At 41.7% G+C, this 9,229-nt stretch overlaps 1 protein-coding gene across 7 annotated transcripts in view; it reads left to right on the top strand.

Moving 5' to 3' along the window:
• The first annotated feature begins 630 nt into the window (after positions 1 to 630).
• The window catches only part of FUT8 (fucosyltransferase 8), a 318,277-nt gene continuing 309,678 nt past the window's right edge, over positions 631 to 9,229 (top strand). For 2 of the 7 annotated variants that reach the window (XM_033851047.2, XM_033851046.2), the window contains exon 1: positions 1,877 to 2,009. The gene's annotated coding sequence lies outside the window, so the exon portion shown is untranslated. Of the gene's footprint in view, positions 758 to 1,861; positions 2,010 to 9,229 lie in introns of those variants that run through there. The other 5 variants (XM_019922488.3, XM_033851048.2, XM_073800357.1 and 2 more) reach the window with 5 other exon arrangements.

Here is a 9,229-nt window from a genome sequence, read left to right as displayed (position 1 = left end):
TGTGTGACCTTAGCTAAGTCAGTCTACTTTTCTCTCAAATTTCTCTTCTTACAGGGAGATAACAATCATAAAATGACTGGAAACTACCACTTCGCTGACAGCTTTTTGTTTAAAGGTCTGAGGATAAATACCAGTCATAAGGTCCAGCAAACCTCTTTCAGAGGAAACTGAACTTCTTGAGGACAGGAACTTTTTTCTTCTTTGAATCAGCAGCATCTTATTTGTATTTCTGTAATACAGTTTCTGGCCTATAAAAAGGTGTCAGTAAAAATGTAAATTTATTAGTGTTTTTAGGCAGATTGCAGTCTTGGCAGACCACTGCCTCTTAAGTCTCTTTTCTGTGATCCGTTCATACTCGGCATGTAAAAGGCCGCCGCTCTTTGCTCTGGGATAAGTACCTAAGGCATTTACTTAAAAACACCCAAGTCTAGAGAAATAATTTTTTTGTGCTTAGGGCACCATTTCCTTTCCCAAGGTATTGCACCCCGGGCTTGGGATCTGGGTCCGCAGGCTACAGGGAAGAGTTCGGTACGGGAAGCTCATCCTCCCACCCTCTGATTGGCCGGCTCGCATTCCACTCACGCGGCTCGCGTCTCTGATTGGCCTCCATGGCACTCCCCTCGGCCCGCGACTACTTTGTGTGCCTGGGCTGCGCGATCAGGTCCTCCGGCTCAGCTCACCGTCTGGGCTTGACTGGTCTAGCTCTTCGGCCCACTGCTCTGCATCGCGGGCGCCAGGAATTTCCCGAGTCCGAGCGGTAGGAAGCATCCTAGGGAATAGCCCCCTCCCCCCCGCCCCATGTTCTCCTTCCCGTACTGAATAAACTTCCGCTTCGGAGGGGCTGTTGCAGCCGTGGGTCGGGGGAGAGGCCAGGCACCGAACTCGGGCCCTCGTGGCGGCGGGGGTGTGTGTGTGTGGGTCTTTCTGTCGGGGTGAATGTGGAAGACCAGCTCTCACAAGATAAAACACGGCTTCGCTAGTCGCATGTGGCTGCGATGCCATTCTATGATCGTGCTGCAAGCTGCAGCGGAGCGGCCAGACCTGGGCTGCAGGGGCTGAGCAGCAGCGATCACTCCTGAAAAGTAGCAAGGAGCCTGCTCCAGATCTCCAATACCAGTGCTCCTTAGGGCCGCGGGCTGAACTGGCACGGGCCAGTCCGTTTCCCGGCGGTAGAGAATACGGCATTCCCCGGAGGTGGCGCTCCCTGGAGTGGAGAGCCCGGCTCCACTCGCGCCCCCTTTAGCCTCCGGCCTTCAGGCGGTAGAGGGCGGCCTACGCTCGTGTCGGAGCCGGCGCCCGCGCGCACATCTGCTGCCCTGCTGGAAGTCTCCGGGTCCCGCTGTAGCCCGCAACTCAGCCGGGCGGTGGATGCTGCGACTACGTTATCAACGGGCGCGGCGAGAAGGGGGCAGGGAGAAGCCCTGGCACATGCCGGGGTCCCCGTAGGTGGCAGCGGCCAGCGCATGCGCGCCTTCTCCTAGAAGCCTGGAACGCTGAGGGGCGCGCGCCCCCATTCGCGCGCGCACGCTTGCGCTAGCCGAGGCTTCCCCGCCTGCGCTCGTTGTCAGAGCAGCTCCGGCGCGTGCGCGTGTTATCTCCGGCCGACCGGAGTAGCCGGTTTCCCTCCGTTCCAGGCCCCCGCCCGCCGCCGCCCCCTCCCAGCCCCCGGCCGCCCCGTCCCCTTCCTCTCCTTGCGGAATGGGGCCGGCGTTGCTCGGGGTCGCGCGCCCGGGACCCGGCTCACGCTCGCTCTCGCGCTGTCAGCGACTGCTTGGCTCGCGCCGCCTCGCGCTCTCCCTCAGTCAGTGGCGCCTAAGGCTCCGTTAAGCAGCGGCGGCGGCGGCGGCGGCGGTTCCTGTTTCCGTTTCTTCCTCTCCTTCAGTAGGGAATAGCATCCTCCACCCAGCCACCCCTCCCACTACCCCAACGCGGGGCAGCTGCGGCTGAGGGCTGTAGCGGCGGCGGCGGCGACTGGGGAACTGCGGAGACCGCCTCTGCTCCCGCCTCGGGTAAGGGGGCGTTTGGGAGCCGGCCCCGCACGTCTTGGGGTCTGGGGCTGGGCAAGCGCGGGATCTCAGGAGGCTCTGGGGAGGTGCCTGACGGCCGTCACTGCTCTTTTTCCCCAGGCAACCCCCCGGGCCTGTTGCTGCCACTGCTGCTGCTTATCCAGCGGCTCCGGGGAAAGTGGGGAGGGAGCCCCCGGGACCCTCTGGTGGGTGCCTTTGCGGTGCCCGGGGGGCGCGGGCAGGGGACTAGGGGCGCCTGCCGCCCCGGCAGGGGCGTGTAGCGGCGCGGCGGCTGCCCCCGGCGTCGCGCATCCTTGGTTAGGGAAGGGGCCGAAGCCGAGGAGAGGAGAAGGGATGGGGGCGGGGGTGGGAGGTGTCCCTCTTCTCTCCAATACACCTACCTACCTTTTCGCCAGCAACTCGCTCCATGTTGTTACAGACAGTGGGGAAGAGCATTCCTGTGCGTTAGGGGCTTTCGTGAGTGGTTCTCCGGCTGGAAATCGGGGAGTGGACCCGTGCAAAGATCCGCTCCCGGCGAGGGGCCAGTGCCAGGGCAGTGCACGGTGTGAGTGCCGCTGCACCCCCGTTTGATGTGGAAATGATGAGTTTGCGGCTTTAGAGTGTCCAAACTTATTTGGGAAGGTTAAGTGAGTCCCTATTTATTAGTTAAAGGTTTGCCCTGCAAGAGTGAGTGGGCTGTCGTGTGCAGCACCTGTTTTTCACTCACAGTGGGGTTTGCAATCCTCAGCCCCACAGAACGTCGGAGATGCAGTGTATTTCTTAAGTTAAATGGCAGTATCGTGGTTAAAATTTATCCTTGGTGAGCTTTAGCGTTTTGCTGTATATTACTTTTGATTGAGGCCTTGGATAGAGGCAGGGAGAGGTGGTGTTTCTTCTTCCCATGTTTGAATTAATTTACAGTTGACTTAAGCCAACTAAAGAAAGTGGACCTGGGAAAGCCAGAACCTCCTAAAGAAACCACAAACCTCAAGGGAACGCAGACCAAATTTCAACAAAAGTTTTCTATCAGTTTACAATTAAACTCATCACAAGTAACTGATTGAACTTTGGCTTGGCTCTCTTTAGAAACTGCAGGCAAGGTTTAATTATAGTTTCTTTATCCCCTGTTATTCTTGGGGTTAAGTGCATATTTATTTTTTTTGATTAAATTTTGTCTTTATGCATACTTCTTTTAAAGGGTGCATCATATAGGAAACATTTTAGGAGAGAAATTTCCAGCACTGTAGAGTTATACTGAAGTATAAGCTGTATTCTCTCTTCTTCAAAAATAACTTAAAATTAACCTAAAATCCTATGCCGTATAATAAGGCTGCATACATTGCTAGCCTTATGAAATATATCATAAAGTGTATATAGAAAGTCTTAATTACTTGATTTATAACTACTACAATAGTAGGGATAGGGTGGGAATTCAAACATTTGAAATTGTGATTTTACAGCTTAATATGTAAAAATGCGGGGAGTTAGAAACGAATAGGATTTAAGGAACATAGAAGGATGGTTTGGAGGCATGAATTTTCTTTTTCTGCTTTATAAACTGAGAATTCTTGAATTGCTGAACAGCTGGAATGAAAGTTGCATAGATTGCAGAAACATGCAAAATGTGTCTTTGATCAAGTAGTGAGTTAACATGAAGAGTATGTTGTGGTTTATTAGGCTAGTGATCAAAATAATTTCCATAAAATATAGCATCATATAGATTGTACTTTAGGATGTTCTTAAATTGAAATAGTCACTTGAAGTTGTTTCCCTACAAGTCAGTTTTATTTGAGACATATGGAATTGAAAAAACAGTACCTCTGATTACATTCTGCAGCGTTTGGTTACAGATTTTAACTAGTTATTTTAAGGAATTGGAGTGTCTTTAAAAGTGGTGAATTTTGAAATTGCTAGTGGCTTGGAAAAACTTGTGTTTCTTACTTGTTTGTTTTTTTAAGTGCAGTTATATCAGTAGGTTGGTCTGGAGGGGGAGCTAGTGCCAAAGCAAAGCATGGCTTAGTATATGTTTGAACTTTTAAAACACCCCAAACTGGATTTTTATGACCAGAAGAAACATAAACTTAATTTTTAGTTAAAAGAATAAGGGAATTTTTATATGGATGTATGTCTGTAGATCGTTATTTGTGGAGTATATATATATATATATAGTATATTACAAATTAGTTAAAAATATCTTTCATGATCTGAAATAATGGGAAGTAAATGCATAACATTTATTGAATTTCTGATTTAAAATCTCTGAAAATATGTCCCTAAACTTAAGGGTGTATGATAGTAGTTTCTTAACCTTCTTGTGCATTGCGTCAGAAAGGAAGGAGTATATGTTGACCCTTTGTGCATGTTGCATCTTCTTAAATTTTTTCTTTATAATATCTACAGTCCTAAAATTTCAAAAGAGCTTCAAGTAGAGTCTTATAAGAGCAAAGACATCAAGTGTGTAGTAAGCTAGGTATTTATCAAAAGTAGAGATACTTTTAATAAAGAAATGGGTCCCTCAGACATCTGGAGAGCAGGATCCCAAGGTCACTTCTTAACCTCTCTCTCCTGCAGTATAATGCAGTGAGTCCAGACGATCTGTGAAGTTGAACTTGTGCCTTTGAATATGAAGCAGTTATTTTTTGATCTATGGCACTTTATTTAGGTTTCTGAACCGTAATCAGTTAGGTTTTGATTTTACTTCTCACAGGTCACATATTCTTCAAATTCAAGGGTAGAATTGATAGTGTGTATATTAAAATCAATAGAATATTTAGTTTTCTGAGGGTAGTGGTTTGGTTGGTTGTCCTCCATTGCTCTTCATTGTGTAAATAGAATTTCAATGCTGCTAAAATAAAAAATAGATTCTTTGAAAAAAATTAAAATATCTGTAAGATACAGAATAGTAAGGTGTTTACTATATTTAAGGGGTTAATGCTGTAAATTAATCAGTTTTATAAGACATTCTAGAATATTTTTATATCTTTTTTCATTTCTTTAATGATTATTTTTGATTTACTATAAAGTGAATTTAGTAAATCTCTTGGTTTAATTAAATGGTGAACGCACCCATTTCATATTATAGCACATTTATAAAAGCAAAAGAAAGTGTTTTCATTTCATAATCATAAGAGTAAATATAAAAATAAACATGTAAATAAGTTTCTTTACTTAAAAATAAAACAAAACTAAGATTCTAAACAACTCTGAAACCAGAAGTATTGCTTTTATAGTAATTTTCTACTCTGCTTCAGTACTGGTCCTATTGGTACTTTTCAGATGAAACATCAACTTCCAGTCTTCTGCAGTCAACTGTAGTATAGTAGGTGTAGGATTTAGAGACTGCTACAAGATTTCCCTGTTTCTTCTCTTGATGATTCTCTGGCTTATATTTCTGTACCAAATAGTATATGGTTTTGCAGTTTGAATTGTTACTAAATTGTAGTTTGTTATAATGAGAAAAACATGTTTAAAAGTAAAAGATGTTTACAACTGATTTAAAAAAAAAACCCTTTTAAAATTCCGAACAGAAGAATGTTATATGGGGATGTGTATGCATTTAAGATATATATATGTATATATATGTGTATATATACATGTGTGTGTATGTGTATATATATATATATATATATATATATATATATATATATATATATATATATATATATATATATATAAACAGATCAGTCTCAAGTCTCAACCTTCCTTTCTCTCTACATTCTACTCTCCTGCCTACATCTCCCCTTCTCCAGCCATCCTCCGTCATCCCACAGTTTTCTCCTTGGAATAATTAGGAATTCAAACCAATAAAATGAATCATATCATTCACTTGGCATAGCTTTTTCTTCCTTGATTAAATGACTTTATATCAATCTGTACAATATTCTAAACATATAGCTTAGACTATACAATACTGTAGATTTTCCTATTAATGGAGGAAGAGCACATAAGGGCCCAAGGGGTTTATGCCATGTATTTCAATGTAAGAGTTATTCATACTCTTTACAGAAAGTAGAGCTATAGGGTTAACTTCATTTACTTTTTTAAAAAAATAGACTTTATTTGCTAAAACCCAATACCACACTGATTTACTACTTTTTAAAAATATCTTTTGTGATAGTTTTTGTGTGAGAAAATGACATGCAAAGGGGAAATGTGTTTTGAATTTTAAGTTTTTTAAAAAATTGACAAATTATATCAATATAAGGCTGGTACAGATGTAGTTCAAACTTGCCTTTGCTGTCGTTCTCTTTTGCACTGGTCTGTAATATAACCTCTTCATTAAAGCACTGGAATAAAACTTTGAAGATCACTACTGAAATGCTCCCTATATTTATTATATCTTAGAACTTGGGTTTTTTTTTTAATTAAACTGATTCAAGGATAAACTGAGTAAACGTGACTTAACATTTATGTTAAGAAGATCAGACGTAGCATTTCTACTTGTCACAGTCTCTATGACTGGTTAGTGTAAATAAAGTTCACATTACAAAATAAAGTGTTGATACTAATCTTAGATTTAGATGTAAATGGGAAATTAAGGTCATGTTTATTTTACAATCTGAGTTATGAGAAGCATTACATTATATGAACTTTAAATGCTGTAACTTTCTGATTATAAATGAACAAAAGTAAAGTGAAAATGGGAGATTGTTATATTTGATTTACCTCAAATATACAACTAAAATGAACCTGTTTTGTGTCTGTAAAGATTCATTTAAGACTGTTAATGAACCATGAATGAGTTTTAAATTTATACTAATTTATGGCTGGTTATTTACATTTTATCCCTTAGATGAGATAAATGCCATTTAATATGCCATTAATACCTAGAGCCAGAGTAAATTTGCCTGTAGTAAAAAATGATATTTACAAACCGTCAAACTGTAAAGCATACTAACGTTCCATAATCTAGTTTCTAAAATCACTTGTATAATTTTTAAAATATAATTTGTTGTAATATCTTGATAAAGTAGTAAAGGTGGAAAAATATAGTTTGTAGCTTCGGGACAGTCAGTGAAGGGAGGGGGGTTGAGAGAGAGGGTGTACTGGTTGATGAGCCTGCCTTATTTGGAGTTAAGGGAGATTTCTTCAGTTTTTTCCTCTCCATCCACTTCCTTCTTCTCCCTGTTTGTTACAGTCTTTCCTCTCCCAACAGTGGTGGAAAATGTGGGAGTTTACCATCTTTGTAGGGTTTTTGTTTCCTTAGAGTTCATAGAACATTTCCTAGTACAACATTACCTTTTATGTTACAATAAGTTTATTATAATGATTTCATTTTCTTTTGCAGCAGTAGGCAAGAGACTTGAAGTTCAGTTGATGTGGGGTTCAATATTGTTTATTAAAAATGATTTTGTAACTCTGTATAAAAAGGGGTATGGGAGATTTTGGTTCATTGTTAAGGGTCCTGTATCAGTCACATTATTGTTCTGCCTACTGTTAGTATATGGTAATCCCTTCTTCCAGTTTCTTGGAATGCAGTCTCATGCCTCCTCTGCTATTTCTGTCTTCATCTATGGAGTTTCTGAATACAAGGAATTGTTTTTAGAATATCTCTTCACCTTCTTCGTGTCCCTCATTGCAATAATATAATGTAAAAAAAAAAACAAAAAACTGCCCCAAACAATAAGAACCTGTGTCCATTGAAGAGAACCAGCTCTGAAACTAAAATGGACAGCAGTGTTCTCCATTCATGGCAGTAGTTTTAGCAGATTTAAGCCAGTTATTGTGGAAAGTTCATAAGGAGAAAGTGTATGTTTGATAATTAGGGCCCTAATCATTAGAGATCTGACTGATTCGATTTCTTTAACACATGGAATTGTACTTATACCTGAAAGAGATGTATTAACTAGAGATTGTTATTTTTTGTGTGTCTTGAGTTTTGTGAATAACTTCTTAATTCAGTCAGTTACCAAATGGCAAAAGATTGTAATTTTGAGAAAATCTGTTATTTAAAATTAGAGCTTAAGCCAGGCTAAATATTTTGTTTTCTTTTTATAAGTTTCAGATTTTTCTTCCTTATTTATTTATTGTATATGTGTGTGTGTGTGTATATATATATATATATTATTGGAGTAAAATTGCTTTACAATGTTGTGTTAGTTTCTGTTGTACAATGAAGTGAATCAGCTATTTGTATACCTATATCCCCTCCATCTTGAACCTCCTTCCCATCCCCCCCATCCCACCCATCTAGGTCATCACAGAGCACTGAGCCGAGCTCCCTGTGCTATACAAGCAGGTTCCCACTAGCTATCTGTTTTACACATGGTAGTGTATTTATGTCAAACCTAATTTCCCAATTCGTCCCACCCTCCCCTTGCCCACCCTGTGTCCACACGTCCGTTCTCTACATCTCTATTCCTGCCCTACAAATAGGTTCATCTGTACCATTTTTCTAGATTCCACGTATATGCGTTAATATATGATATTTGTTTTTCTCTTTCTGACTTACTTCACTCTGTATGACAGACTCTGTAAGTCCATACATATCTATAAAATGACCCAATTTCGTTTCTTTTTATGGCTGAATAATATTCCATTGTATATATATGTACCACATCTTCTTTATCCATTCATCTATCGTTGGACATTTAAGCTGTCTCTATGTCCCGGCTATTGTAAATAGTGCTGCAGTGAACACTGGGGTGCATGTGTCCTTTTTTTTTTTTTTTTTTTTTGGTACGTGGACCTCTCACTGTTGTGGCCTCTCCCGTTGTGGAGCACAGGCTCTGGACGTACAGGCTTAGCGGCCATGGCTTATGGCCCCAGCTGCTCCGCGGCATGTGGGATCCTTCCGGACCAGGGCATGAACCTGTGTCCCCTGCATCGGCAGGTGGACTCCCAACCACTGCACCACCAGGGAAGCCCCATGTGTCCTTTTGAATTATGGTTTTCTCAGGGTGTATACCAAGTAGTGGGATTGCTGGGTCATATGGTTATTCTATTTTTAGGTTTTTAAGGAACCTCCATACTGTTCTCCATAGTGGCTGTATCAATTTACAGTCCCACCAACAATGCAAAAGGGTTCCCTTTTCTCCACACCCTCTCCAGCATTTATTGTTTGTAGATTGTTTGATGATGGTGTGAGGTGATACCTCATTGTTGTTTTGATTTACATTTCTCTAATAATTAGTGAAGTTGAGCATCTTTTCGTATGCATCTTGGCCATCTGTATGTCTTCTTTGGAGAAATGTCTATTTAGGTCTTCCGCCCATTTTTTAATT

Source organism: Tursiops truncatus, chromosome 2, assembly GCF_011762595.2.
Source record: "Tursiops truncatus isolate mTurTru1 chromosome 2, mTurTru1.mat.Y, whole genome shotgun sequence".
Taxonomy (NCBI): domain Eukaryota; kingdom Metazoa; phylum Chordata; class Mammalia; order Artiodactyla; family Delphinidae; genus Tursiops; species Tursiops truncatus.
The sequence above is the reverse complement of the archived record's forward strand: the minus strand, read 5'-3'. Positions and strand labels throughout refer to the sequence as shown.